This window comes from Labrus bergylta, chromosome 19, assembly GCF_963930695.1.
Source record: "Labrus bergylta chromosome 19, fLabBer1.1, whole genome shotgun sequence".
Classification (NCBI taxonomy): Eukaryota; Metazoa; Chordata; class Actinopteri; order Labriformes; family Labridae; genus Labrus; species Labrus bergylta.
In genome coordinates, this window is record NC_089213.1 from 11,155,791 (window position 1) to 11,170,364 (window position 14,574).

At 40.3% G+C, this 14,574-nt stretch overlaps 1 protein-coding gene across 2 annotated transcripts in view; it reads left to right on the forward strand.

The window, feature by feature from the left end:
• The first annotated feature begins 4,979 nt into the window (after positions 1–4,979).
• LOC109989020 (hippocalcin-like protein 1) overlaps positions 4,980–14,574 on the forward strand; it is a 45,511-nt gene continuing 35,916 nt past the window's right edge. The window contains exons 1-2 of one of the 2 annotated variants that reach the window (XM_020640619.3): positions 4,985–5,145; positions 5,239–5,446. The gene's annotated coding sequence lies outside the window, so the exon portion shown is untranslated. Of the gene's footprint in view, positions 5,447–14,574 lie in introns of both variants that reach the window. The other variant, XM_065948016.1, reaches the window with a different exon arrangement.

The following is a 14,574-nucleotide window of genomic DNA, read 5'->3' on the forward strand; positions in this document are numbered from 1 at the left end:
CAACCGCACTGATGATTTAAAACCACAAAAAATGCTAATCTTAAACCAATCAGATTAACTAGGGCTGGGAAATTAATAGAAAATGAATCAAAACCGACATTCAGAACCTCTAACCGACGTAATCTTGCCCATCTCGATTCTTATGATTATTTTCAGGGCAGATTCCAATCTGTGACATGGAAGCAATGTCAGTCGTTTGGAAACATTTTGTCTTTAGGGAAGACGACACAAAACAAAAATAAGTCAAATGTAAACACTGAGGAAAAACTGATTGCAGGGAATGAAAGTTAATTATTTTCTATTGTTTTAGATAAGTTAATTTCTACTTTAAAACTAAAATGTGTCGTTTTCATTTCAAGCGATGGTTTGATTTCAGTTCTATATATTCAAAAAATAACCACAAAATAATTAATCAGATATGACCTCTGTCATTAGAAAAAATATCCCAGCTTTAATAGTTGTGCATATTTACAAAAGAGACCATGTCAGTGAACTATGAGGGCAAAAAAAAACAAAAATCCAATAATCGTTCATTAATTTAATCGAGGCAAAATGTTCAATTAATCGTGATATTGATTTGAGGTCATATCGCCCAGCCCGGAGATTAACTATACATGATGAACAAAATGTCAAGGTGTGAAACTGTAATAAAAAGAAGGCAAAGTATGCGTACACAGGGTGATTGTTTAATGCTGGTTTTGAGTTCCATGGGGGTCAGGGATATGCATGCAGAGCAGATCTGCCCTCTCTGCATCGTCCTACTGCTGCTATGACCCTTTTCCAATTCCACTCTCACCATTACATGTATTTGTTCAGGGCTGCTATAGCAAACTAAATGCTGTGTTCGCTAACCCAGGTAAAAAGCTAAGCTAAAAAAGGGATTTTTCAAATAGCTACTTTACAATTTTTTGTTTTACTGTCAGTTAGTTATAGTTAAAGCTCCTGAGAATATTATGTAGCTGGCAAAAGAGACCATGATAAACAAGATTGAATATTTCTATAATGTTGTCCTTTAATGCCTGAAACCTCGGGGTGTCACATGAGGGGATAAACAGCAGCCTGCCAAAACAGCATTTAGAAAAAGGGTTCCACACTAAAGATTTAATGTTCGTTGCACGTTAGACAGACATTGTAAACAAAGAAGGATTAATCATTTTGTAAGAAAGCACAACAAACATCAACAAAGGGATAAACTTTTTGTCTGCAGGGGGTCACCAAAATCACGACAGTCAAAAGTTCCTCACAGGAGCTTTAAGTGTAAGTGTGTCTGCCTTACAGGTGAACAAAAAAAAAAAATCAATAATCAGAGTTTCAAAAATTCATTTTTTCCATAGTAGTAAGAAACAAATATTAAACATCAAATATCAAATAGTGATTAAATATCAATTATCAATTATATTGACATTGGTAATTCTTTATTTCAAATTATTACTTTTTATTATTATCATTATAATAATAATAATATTATTATAATAATAATAATAATATTTTATTATTAATTTCATCCCCCTCTTTTCTTTGGAAATCCTCCTATATGATAAGAAAGTCTGAAGATTTGTTTACTGAGGGTTTCAATTGATCATACTATGATGTGGTTTAAAGGAAGATGTCGCCCTTGAGCACCAGCAAGAAACCAAAACAACTCATGCTGCATTGTTGTGTTAGCATGCTAATGCTAGCCATCTTTATTATGCTCGTATCTTCACACTGCATGTAAATTTACACGAAACGACCGTGATCTGGAAACGCTTACGTGACATTCAATTAAGCAGTGAGTACAGTATGTTATTCTTCTTTTCTCTAGTCCCTCAATTAAACAACTTTTATGCACGAGGGTATGAGTCGGCCGGCCGGCCGTCCTGGCGATGTAAACAAAGTGTAGCTAGGGCTCGGAAAGCTGGGAAAGCATCACAGACAGTGGGACTCGGGTGTTACACTCATTGTAGACAGTCATGACTCACAGAGTTATTTTCAGAGAATATACTTGATTTCTATTGTATTTAAGTGTGAAAAATCACATATTCTTCCTTTAAAGGTTCATGTAGCATTTTGGGCCAAACAATTATCATTTTAAATTTCTGTTGAACATTTATAAACATAAAGGTTTGCATCTTTAAACCCCGAATCTTTGTTAAGTAAGAAAAATTGAGAGAGCTCAACGTAATCCTTCACTAAAGACTGCACCTCCAGTTGGCCATCTGTTGCTATAATAATTTAAACCATGTGATCTAAAAGTTCTTGAAAATTCATTTCACTCTCCATGTTAAAGCTTCAAGGATTATTGATGGAGTCAAAAAAGCTGTTCACATAAAATGGTTATCAAAAAGGAAACCCGAAATGTAGGCCTGTAGATTGTAGTTGTGTTTTCAGTGTGGCTCACACTTAACTTGAGACGTCCTCTTCCTGACGACTTTTACAGGACACGACTGAAACCAAAACATCAGCATTCAAACATCTGGTGTGCGACTTTGAATGCAGTCACTACGCCTCCCTTTTGTGAATTCAATTAAACTCAAGCTGTGCATGGAAATTCTAATTCTTCTCTTGCCATCCTCCAGATGCATCTCACTCTGCATTTGATCTGTCCCACCCTGCTGGGAATCCTGATCCTCTCCTTCATTTGTATTGCAGTGTATGATAGCTTGGCAATAACATTCATCTATAAATAATTCCTTTCAATCAGACTTTCAACTTTGGTATTTGCAGGAGCCTTAACCTTGTGTTTAAAGTCTGACTGTTTCTCTGTATGGTCTTTTCCATCTGAAAAGCTGGAAAATTGACTCTGATGTTTTGATCTGATCCTTCACTGGAATGAATCTGGAGCTTTACTGTAAGAACGATTCATCTTAATCAAAGCAAAACAGTCAGAGCACACATGGCTACAGCTACACAACATCTAATTGATGAAAACCTAATGAGACTTGATTATCACAAGCTACAGTGGCTGACAAAAATCCACCATGGCAAGGACTGTCTCAGGAAATTGTTGCAGCTATACGAGGTCCCTTTTGGAATTTATCGTTTTTGATTTTCCGGTTGGGGTAGCACCAGTTACGCAGGCCAGCTGTCCCTTCAATGAGCAACCACATTTTGTCCAGAGAGACCACCAACTGTGAGTCATCTTCAAACTTAAGCGCAAATAGATAAAAAAAAAAAACCTTCCCACAGCTATCTAATGTTCTGTGAGGTGTGAGAAAGTATGGCTGATGTCTGGCCGAGATAGCCAACCTTAAAGTGGGAGTTTGTAGATGTTTGCATGTGTGTGTGTATGTGTGTGTGTGTGTGTGAATGTGAGTGTGTGTGAGTGTGTGTGCATATGTCTGTTTGTGTATGGCCCTGCTGGTACTCAGTATGTCCCATCAAAGCTAACATAAACAGACTGTCCAATGTCTGACTAAGAACTGGAGCTGCTCTCTCTGATGTGGCACTGTGTGTATTTGTGTGTGCCTCTACATATAACACACAGACAGGTTGCCTTTTAATAGTAACAATCCAGGCGTATATTGTCACCCACCTGTTTTGTGGAGTAACATTGTTCTTCTCAGCAGTGGGCCCTTCACAGCTGCTTAAGTGCATGCTTTAGACTAACAATTTCCATTAGGTAGAATTATAGACAATAATAGACTCCTAGTTGAGGGGGGAGCATGACAAAATAATGAACAAGTGACATCATGTGTGACATTAAGAAGCACAACAGTATAAGAGACACACACACATACACACAAAAAGAAAAACAGTGAGACAGTGGACATGTAGGATAACTGTGACAAAGGTAATGAATGGATGCTATGAGATACTTTGGAGAACAATGAATACATAACTTAATAAATAAACAAACCAATAATGTCTCGTTTACTAGCTGGGTGTTGCTGCACATTTTACAAATAAAGACAGGTCTCAATTAGATGTCCCTGCATTAAGTTTCAAGTATACGGATCAAAAAATACAAAGAAAATGCAGCAAGGCCCAACAAAAAAAAATAAAGATGAACATTAACTTAGAGATGGAAAAAAAGTTGAAAACAAACGTTTTATCCATCTCTCATACCAAATATTTAACACTACGTCATATGCATACATGCATAATGATGTTGTACACGACTTCACAGGCGAGCACAGCATCTCTCTCCACCACAGTGCAGCAGGTTGGCTAGATTTCCTGTTTTAAACTAAGATCAGATAAGTGATTTGTACTTTGTTTTGCTCAAACATATCCTGATTGTGTCAGGATTTTGTACACAGTTAAATGTTTTTGCTGGTGAAACTTTACAGTTTTCAAGTCTTTTCCATCTTGGCTTTTTTTTCCCCCGCCTTTTGAATCATTACATGACTGTCTAGTATTGATGCCTGTTCCAAATAAAGACAGGATCATTTAAAGGGCTATTATTAATTTAAGTTCTATGGTAAATAACGAAATATTTTGGCATCAAAAAAAGTGACTGGTATCTTAATCAATCTGTCATGATTCTGTTTTATTTTGCCTATTTGTTTATTTTATAAATACATAGACCATTCGTTCGTGTGCAAAAAAATAAGGCCTATTCTATCGACCAAAGTACATAGGCTACATTTAAGATAAAATAAAAGTCTATGTTAACATGATCCTTAAAACATCAAATTGTTATTTTATTGACCTATTCAAATGTTTGTGGTAGCCTACTTTGTGACTCCTGGCTGTGCAATTATTTCATCCCATAGAACTTAAAACGCGGTTTAGTCAATTATAAAAATTAAAAACACTGCACGGTGCGCCATCATTCGGTGTTGTGTGACACACATAGCCTATCTATCTCTTTGACTGGAGAGAGAGAGAGAGAGAGAGAGAGAGAGAGAGAGAGAGAGACAGAGACAGAGAGAGAGAAAAAGAAAGGGGAAGGGGGTGGGAGGAAAGTTGGAGGAGGGCTTGTGCGCAAGGTCGGTGCCAATAGGCGCTGCGCTGTCTAATTAAACCCCCACCACGTAATCCCAACGAAACCATCCCCCCCCCGTTTAAATCCACTCCAGCGGCGCTCTACACTTAAACACACCGTCCTCCTCCACTATCCCGTCCCGGCCTGGCCTCAGAAGAAGAAGAAGAAGAAGAAGAAACGCCAGCATCATCATCAGCAGCACCGCAGCACCATCACTGCTGCTTCTCGCCTGCACGGTAACATGGTGTACAGGGCTCGGCTGTTGTAGCCAAGGGCCACTTAATCAGTCACTCAGCTAGTCCGGTGTTTGTGTTTGGATGTGTGTGCAGTAAGAGGCAGACGCAGCAGCAGCAGCAGCAGGCCAGTCAGCGGACGGAGATCGGTCCTACACCGCTGTTCATCACGAGCACGGGGAGGAAGGAGTCTGGAGCACAGCGAGCATCCCGCATCTCTACCCGGCTGTCCTGAACAACAGCCCCGCTGAACCTGGAACTGAGATACTCATCCACTCCACGGACACTGTCGCGGATTAATAGGGTAAGGAAGTGGGGTCGAAATTCGTTTTTTTTTTTTAGCAGATTTTAAAGCATGCTTCAAATGTTCATTATTTTACATTAATGCGGTCGCTGGTGGTGGTGGGGGGGGCAGAGAGAAAAGAAACCGGCTTCTGGAAAGGCGACGCAAGCGCTTTTGTTTACCCGCAAGAACGGGGATATATCTCGGCTGTGTGGTGACAATGAACCGCCGAGTAAAGCCAACAACATTGTGTGTGACCTGAAACATTCCCTTTTGCTGCCTCTGCAGTTTGTGCAATTCACTCAAGACAAATGCTTCTTCGTTTTTGTAGCCTACATTTCACTATGGTTTGGAAAGAAAAAACAAAAAACGGAGAGTCTACTCTTCAGAGTCAGAGAAGGAAGAGCTTTTGGTGTATAGGCTACAACTCATATGTTGATGGCGGTGTCATCCTGCCATTTTTTTTATGAATGATCTTAACGCGGGACAAGGCAGAGGGGAGAGAGAGAGAGAGAGAGAGAGAGAGAGAGAGAGAGAGAGAGAGAGAGGATGCCCATGGTGGTGCTCTGGATCTTTCAGCCTCTCCTCCTCTCTCTTACAGCCATGAGGTGTTACTCTCGTCCTTACTGTGTGACGCTGAGAATGATGAGTAAAAGAAGAGATGCATTTTATCCTCTTAACTGCAGCCCTCTTGAAACTTGTTTTGGCTGTAATAGCCCATACTGCTTACAGACTTTACACACAGACAGTCTCTGTACAAAAAAAAATGACACTAATTAACAATTAGGCTACTTTCATTCTCTCCACTAGCTGTTGAGCTGTGTAGCCTATTTCATCTCTCTAGTAGTTATATATTAATGGGGTATTACCTTTAATATAGGCTAGCTTTTTATGATGTCTTTGCATTTGCATGTCTTTTGAATAACTGAAAATCCGCGTGCGACAGCATCAACTGATCTGAGGCATGACATTCTTCCTCAAAGTGATGACGGAGTCTCAGGTAGAGGACGTCTAAATTATTTGCGGACGGTTGAAAGCAGCCTCTCTTAAAAAAAAAAAAAAAAACAGCTTGCATGTTTTTTGTGTGCTCGATTATCCACTGGCATCTTAAAGCTGCATGGGCATCACGTGTTTCACGAAACATATGATTCATTATTTTATCTGCAAGTTGACAAAAGTGCTGCGGTGCCTCGGTATTTCCACTCAGAGGGTGGTGTAACATGCCACCTGTTATCACCTGCCACTTAAAGGTGCAAAGACCACTGGCTCTTCTCCTTAACAAGCCTGTTTGTGCCTTATTCAGGCTCAGGTCGCGCTACGCTACATTGGTATGATACATTACTTTTCTTACCTTCGTACCTCAGCTGTTGCATGCCATCACTATGTAATTCTTTCAGATTGAACTAGTTTCTGTCAGACATGGCATTGGATGAGGGAAATATGAAGATCCACCCTGCAGTCACACAACAGTTATAGGGTTAAAAGCCACCGTGTTATTCAGCAGTTTTCATTTACGGCAGCTAATAGTGAAAGGAATAATGACAGATTTGATAATGTGGCTGCCATTGAGTCTGAACCCGAGGTTAATAGGAGCGTGAGGCAGGATGAAGACACGGCCCTGATTAATACATTTGTATTTGGGGGACCGTGTCCTCAAGAAACCTGCTCAGCTCAATTTGCTTGGGCTGAGAAATGGGCAGAACTCTGCAGCTGATGTTTAGCTGAGTAGAGGCAGCATTTAGCCTGCATGTGCTAATGCTAGTCTAGTTGTTACATAAGAAGATAAATGCGTGCTGGAGCAGTACTAGCTCAGTCTCTCAGGCTCATAAGCACACTCCCCGGCGCACACACACTCACAAGATGTATAAAGGTTGTAACCCTGAGGCGTAAAGCGCGCAAAATGATCGATGTGGTAGTTAAGGTGTGTTTGAAGAGGCAGGTGATTTGCAGCGCAGAGAGAGAAGGAAGTGGTTTCATTATCACCACTCACTTTGTGTAAAGCCTCTTTCATGCGCGCCTCTGCTGTGTTCAGTGTACTTCTTCCTGTAGCCTATACTGCAGCCTTTTACATGGGACAGTCAAGTGTTGCTTCATATAGTCGACCTTGCTCTTATGTGACACTAGAAATTCCCAACAAGATGCCCCTGGCTTCATGTATGCATGGAATACGTAAGTATGTGGTCTGAGAGTCACTTTGAATCGAGGTTTCTGTTCCATCACATGAGCTCAGGTCAGCACTGGATCATGGGATAGACGGGCTCAGCCTCTTGAAGCTCTGTCTTTGTTTAAGAGACACAAGGGAAGCCTTTAATTTCTCCTGATGTGAGGAGACCTTGGTGGACCTGGAGAGTGTTTCCGCACTCGACGCGGGTTAGCTTCTCCCCCACAGGACCGGTGTTTGTACATCTTAAGGCAGCATGATGTATGTGGACGGCGAGTGAAAATGTCTTGGAGGACAACGCCAAGATTTTGTGAAAAATAACATTTTTAAAGAGAACAACAAGGACATAGATCAGGGTAATAAGGCTCTGTGGACCGGTTGTATATGACAGGGGCAGGAAGAAAAGGGTTCTGTTTTAAGAGTTACCACACTACGTTTTGTTGTATTACGGCCATTTGTGTTGCAGTAGCATAAACGTTGCAATTTCTATAATCAGTCTTCACATGTACCCCAAGGCAGAGCTTGCCTCATATCGCTGTACAAAAACACCTTTAAAAAGATTCTTTACATAACTGTTTTGAGCTGTCTGTTGACTGTGCAAAGCCGGTCCATGCTTGATTAAAAGCTGTTTCTGTTTTGAATTGTTGCCTGTTTAGAGCGACTCACACATTTTTCTGACTGCTGTCCCTCATCGCTCCACTTTGTTAGAACCTCTAGACTCCAGCTGCAGGACTGCACACATTTGCCTGGCTGAGTAGCATCACACAGGATCCTACTTTTGGCCTGAAACTTTTGAGAATCAGAGGAGTCTTAAAGGAGCTTCTCTGATGAAGGAAATCATGTTTTCATTCTATATCAGCCGTTTCCACATTTGTCAGTATTTTCAATTGCAGGGGAGGTTGAGGTGGCCTGCGTGGGCTGACAAGAGGTCTGTGTTTTCCATGCATGCTGTCGGCCCTATAATCAGGGAGGGGTCATAAACCCTTCCATCACAGACATCCAGTCTGATACGAACGGCAAGAAGGCTAAAAGAGTAGCTGCCTAGCTAAGGGTCCGTCAACCATTTGGAGCAAAATACCAGAGCTGATGTAACTAGCATTCCATATGTGATGCTAGATGTAGCAGAGAGCACAGCCAGGGATCATTTTGGCCCTTTTTATGGAATGTATGATTTCACCGAAGAGCAATCTCGGAACTCATTGTCTATCATCATCTGAGAGACCGGATATGACTCTGGAAACTGATCCCAATTCTTCAGTGATTCCTATGATACCAATCGTTAGCTTTAAACAACTTCTAGCCGGGACTTTCTGTTCCATGCAGCGTTTACATCCACAGAACATCAGCATACACCCTGTGATTTCTTAGTCCATTAAATCCCCTGGAGTAGCACCCATTCATCTGTTTTTCATGAGTCACCAGTAGATGATAGTCACACATGGGCTTCACTCCGGCTTATTTCAACCATTTGAGCCTGAAAAATGAAACCGATTTCTTGTGATTCACTAACAATTAACAGGTCTTGATTTCGCCGAAATAATTTATTAGCTTTCGAAATAACGTCGAGAAGACTTGTCGCTCAAGTTAAAATGTTCGCTCTGCATATATACGTTTTTTCTTTGGGAACCATTTTTATTGGATAAGACAGCTGAAGAGAGACAGGAACTCTTTAGGGGACAGATCTGGGGATGACATGTGGCAAATGGCAAAGGTCGGATTTGAACCCATTGCTACTGTTACGAGAACGAAAACCTCTGTACATGGCGCAACATATGTTACCACTAGGCTTTCCAGTACTCTGATGTTTGATCTATATTTGATTGTTAGCTGCACTTTTATGCAGATATCTGTTTATGGAGACAAATAAATCAACGTCGGATTACCGACGATGGCAGCCGATATGTCATTAGAGTCGATGGCGTTCTGCTAGCTTTTGGTTTCCCTACAGACTGTTTATCCTGCACACACAAAAGCCTGCTAATATGTAACTGTTCAATGCAGCTTGGGCTACTAACGCACAACAAAACAACAACGCTTCCAATACTGATAATCCAGACCCCTGAGTACAGATTCTACTTTGTTATGTAGAATCTTTAAATAGAGATGAACCTACGGGTGAACAATTTTTGATTTCTGATGGTGACCACAACAGACCACACTAAATAATCTCAAATAGTATTTATATAACCACATGATACATTTTTCTTATCATTTACTTAATTTGAAATGCAACGAATTAGCTTTTACAAAAATTGGTTCTTAGATGCTTTAAACACTTAAAACATCTGATATTGAGCTCAAAAACATGTTTTTTTTTACATTCCTTGTTCGGAGGTATATCTCTAAGCAGAACACACGCATATGGAATTATATGGCAGAACAATTGAGGGATTCTCCTCTTTGTCTTCTAATAGAAGAAACTTGTGAAGTAGGGGCAGGAAGGAACAGCAAAAAAGTACAAGTTAGACATAAAAACTTTTAAGGGGGAGATTTTTTTAGAAATCAACAGTAATTCTGCTTGTTCCGCTCCTGTCCTATCCTCTCCTCCACTCTTGCCATTAGTAGGCTGAAAGGGCAGCCAATTACTCCTCGAGCTCAGCATGTGGTTTGGCTAATGAAGTCACAGGGGAGAAAAGTGTGTAAAGGGGTGTCCATGTGTGTGTTCTTTAGCATGAAAGAGAAAACAGCTCTCCGCTGATACTGTGAGATAGAGACACCACGCTCGCTGCTCACTCTAACCTCTTCAGAGAGCATATCTCACAGTGGACTGTTCCTCGCTGCTTCTGTCTGTTATCACTTCGCTCTCCGACCGCAAGAACATTTCTCTCATCCTTGTGCTTCTTGACATACTTTTTCCTCGCAACCCTGCCACTCGATCTTTAACACTCTTCGTGTTTATTGGTCAATTAGCTTTTCATTTTCTTTAATTTTACACTCTACATGTTGAAGCGTCAAGGTTTGAAGGTGGTTTAAAAAATCAGTTTACAAAAAAAAAGGTTATCAAGAATGAAAGAAAATGTAGTATTTATGGAGGATAGTTTTGAGTTTGTCCTGTCTCTCTGTCGCCGGCCCTTTCAAACGTCCCTTTAAGACGCTTCAGTTTCATTTGGGACTAAAAGTTTAATTAATCCTTTAGACTGAAAAGCTTTGCAGAAGCCATAACAAGGATTATGCCTGCTTTTATAGCTCTACCCTGAATCTTGAAGCCTCAAGGGGTTCTTCCTTGATTTAGATGCAACCTGCCACGGCTCCCTTTGTTTGATCTCTACTTTGTTTTTCTAAGTCCATCGGTTCAATACTCCTTGTCTGGAGAAGGGGAACCTAGTTCATCCCTCTGTTGTCTGAGCTATATCCTTCAGTGATGGAGGTCTGGGGTTTTTTTCTGGGGATATAGATCTTTTTACAGCCATGTTTGGCTTGCATTTGTTCAGCCTTTAGGACTTAAGAGAATCAGCAAATATCCCATTTTGTTTCTCAACATTAACTTTGCAGATTTGGAACAAGACATTGTTATAAAACTCTTGATTTTGGAAAATCTAAATCAGATTCCCCGCCTCCAAGAAAAAAAACTTGGACTGGATAACTGATGCATGACAGTTTAGATGAAAAACCATTAATTTCTTCAAAACAGAGATGGAGGCTTCTCCTTTTCATTATTATTTTTTTTTTTTAAAGATTTATAATTGGGTTTTTTAATGGAGAGATAGGACAGTGGATAGAGGTGGAAATCAGGGAGAGAGAGTCGGGAATGACATGTGGGAAAGGAGCCACAGGCGGGATTTGAACCCGGGCCGCCTGCCTGGAAGACTATAGCCTCCATACAGTGCCCTCCTATTCAGTTGAAACTAGCTGTCGTAAATCATAAGCCAGGATGAAAGTGAAGATGTAGGAAAGTTATAAGCCAAACGCAGCCGGTGTGTACAGCTCCAACAGGACAGATCGGCCTTTTCAATTGAAAACTGGCATCATTGAGAAAAGAATCTTTATTAAAACAGCTCTTCTCTTCAGAATTACAAGTGCTTCTCCTGTCATCTTGGCTGCAAACTCCTCAACTATGTCTTTGAAATCCATGCTCCATGGACAAAAGGAGCAAGAGAACTGATTGCAATTTGCTTTTCACAAATGACAGATGTAATATCAGTTTCCGCTACCTCGAAAAGCTAGCCAACTGCGCAGAAATCCCAAAACACAAAACATGGTGTAATTAGTTCCAATGTAGTGCGCTAGCTGTAGTTATAAACAGGAGGACCTCTGTGTTTCTTCTGATTATTGAAGGGACTAGAATTTGTTTCTAATCATGCAGAATATCAATTTTGATGTTATATGTTACAAAAAGTATACTTTGTCTTTGTGAGTATTTCTGATATGTGGTCTAGAGAATAATGGTTTGAGTGGCTTGTGTTTTTTAGGCAGTGGTCTGTACTTTTCACTATTGGTGAAGTAGCTTGCATTTCTTATGATTTAACTAATTTGTTCATTGAATTAATTGATGTCTGGTAGTAGAAAGACTGTGCAGCCCTGATGTGGAATGATCAGCTCTTTCTTTTCTGCAGATATTTGTCACAGTTGTTTGTATTCTTGTGACACAGAACATGTCCTCTGATGAACCCAATCTTATTTGAAGGATTGTAATCGCTTATCTATGAATAAGTCCCATAAGCCCTGTCCACATAGGACCAGTAATAACTTGGGACCAGTAATACCTTGGGACCTCTAGCAATGTGTTATAATTAGAGGGGCCTTTCTGTGAACCCAACTCCATGCCAATTTGCCATAATTCATAATTTGCTAAATTAAAATTTCACCAAATACTTCCCTATTCTATCCAAACACATGTCGTGTCAGCTTAGTTGATGATGTAAGCCCTGTCATGTGGATTCTGTGTGATTTCTTGCTCAATCTTTGTTTTCCTCTTGACTTTTTTTTTTCTGCCTCTTTTGCGCTTGAGAAATAATGGAGGCTGCATTGGCATTTATAAATGAAAGGTTTGAGAGCATTTTAGAAGGCTCATCTTGCTACCCAGCCCAGAGATTGAAAAGCAACAAGAGCAAGCTCAAATCACTGGAAGAGGGAATCTCGAAAGATGATGGGATGGATAATGGCAGCACATGATATAAAAAGCTGTTTTTCTCTTTTATATGACTCAATATATAGAACAGATCAGTTATGTTGTGGTTGTGTATTAACAGTGATGTCAAGCAACACATGTTATGCAGACTCTTGACCTCACATCCAGGGGATGATACTGTTACATTTGAGGGAAACACAGTTTATCCTTAGCTTCAACATTACACTAAACACATATATGGAGCTGTCTTCAGAATTAAATTACTGGTACACATTTGTCTTTACTTCAGCCCTTTGCCTGCCTGTCCATTCATGTTGAGTTGCTGGACCTTTGTTATGGCTCCGTCTATGCGTGCCTATAGCTTAGACTACATCAGTTTAAAAATCACAGTAGATCTAAATAGATATTCTTCTCCATAATCACAAACATGCACACACTACATGATTTGAATATAATGGCACATCACATATCCTACTGAAGAATTTCATTAAGAATATCGTTCACCGTCAGAGGAACGCACCACCTCATGTGACCTCACGAAACAAACGAGCTGGCAGTTAAATTTGCGATTATAATGCTTTTTGAAGAGAGGAAAAAACATTTTAAAAAAAGGTCTTGGGTGAAGAAAAGGGGCGTGGAGACACAAACAACATGGATTGCATATGCATTCCACCCTTACATTACATAACCCTCAAGATTTTTAATCCTTAATATAAAACATGTTTGATATGAATTGGGGCATCCCCAGCGGTCTCCGAGCAGATCAGGGTCATTAAGATTGGATCTTTATACGACTCACACTACAAGATAATCTGGGAAGATAATCGGTTCCAAGCAGCCTTGAGTCGGGAGCAACCCAAACGATTGTCGGGAAGGGGGAATCGGACCTCAAATGGGCCCGATCATCATGTAGTCTTAGCCAAGCTTTACTCTAGCAAACATCTTTAGCCACCTCTGATCACACTTCTGTTCACATAGTTCTGCCCACAAATTGTCTCTGGAAAAGAGAAAAATCTAAGATGTCAAGGTACGGTCCAAGGAGTCCATTTCTGAAGAAGAATTGAAAGAAGAGGTTCTAGCCCTTATGGCACCAGTATTGAGGTATAGACTTTAAAGGGAATCCCTTCTGGTTTCAGTGGCCTTCACCTTTGAAATCTGGAGACGAAAATGCCAAAACAACCCTGTTCAATCCTGCTGTGATGCTTATGGAAGATAACAGCTCAGCAAGAAAATCAAGCCGATTTTGTACCCGATTCCCCCTTTCAGGCTAAGGGAGCAAAGTCCTGTGGTGGGAAGTGGGAGGTATTTTTAAGACTGCTGGAAGAACATCTTGGCTGCATCGATTTCAAATCCAGAATTTAAAAAAAAGGTTTATGATCTGATATCTTGTGTGAGGGGAACTCGGAAGACAGCCAAGTGCACACTTTGTGGATTTTCAAGTGGGAAAAGTAATAGCCAATTTGAACACCAGCTGACAGAAGTGGGAAATACAAATGCACAACAAATCATTTTTTAACCACCTTCTGCTAGCCCTACATGTAACCGCCCCTGTTCATGTGATCTCCTGGACTTCATCCGTAGATTTTTTGATCACCAATTCCTTCTGCATTTGTCCACCATGATTGTTTCCTTCAAAGACTGAGAGATTTTTTTGGAAATTTCCAGTTTTGAAATTCTGGACTGTGGCTGTCTGTGAATGGAATCTGTTAATGTGTGGTGTTATGTTTTGGTCATATCGATGCTCTACACACTTCAGGAACAAGATAGTTAAATCTATTATGTGCCTTCATGTGAGGGGTCTCTCCGTTTTCAACAAGTTTTAAGATTTTAGTGTGGGCCAGGCTTTAGCAGATGAACTGTTTTCAACACCACAACCTTGCACATGTAGAGTTATCTTGTTTAACATATTTTTGAACAGAT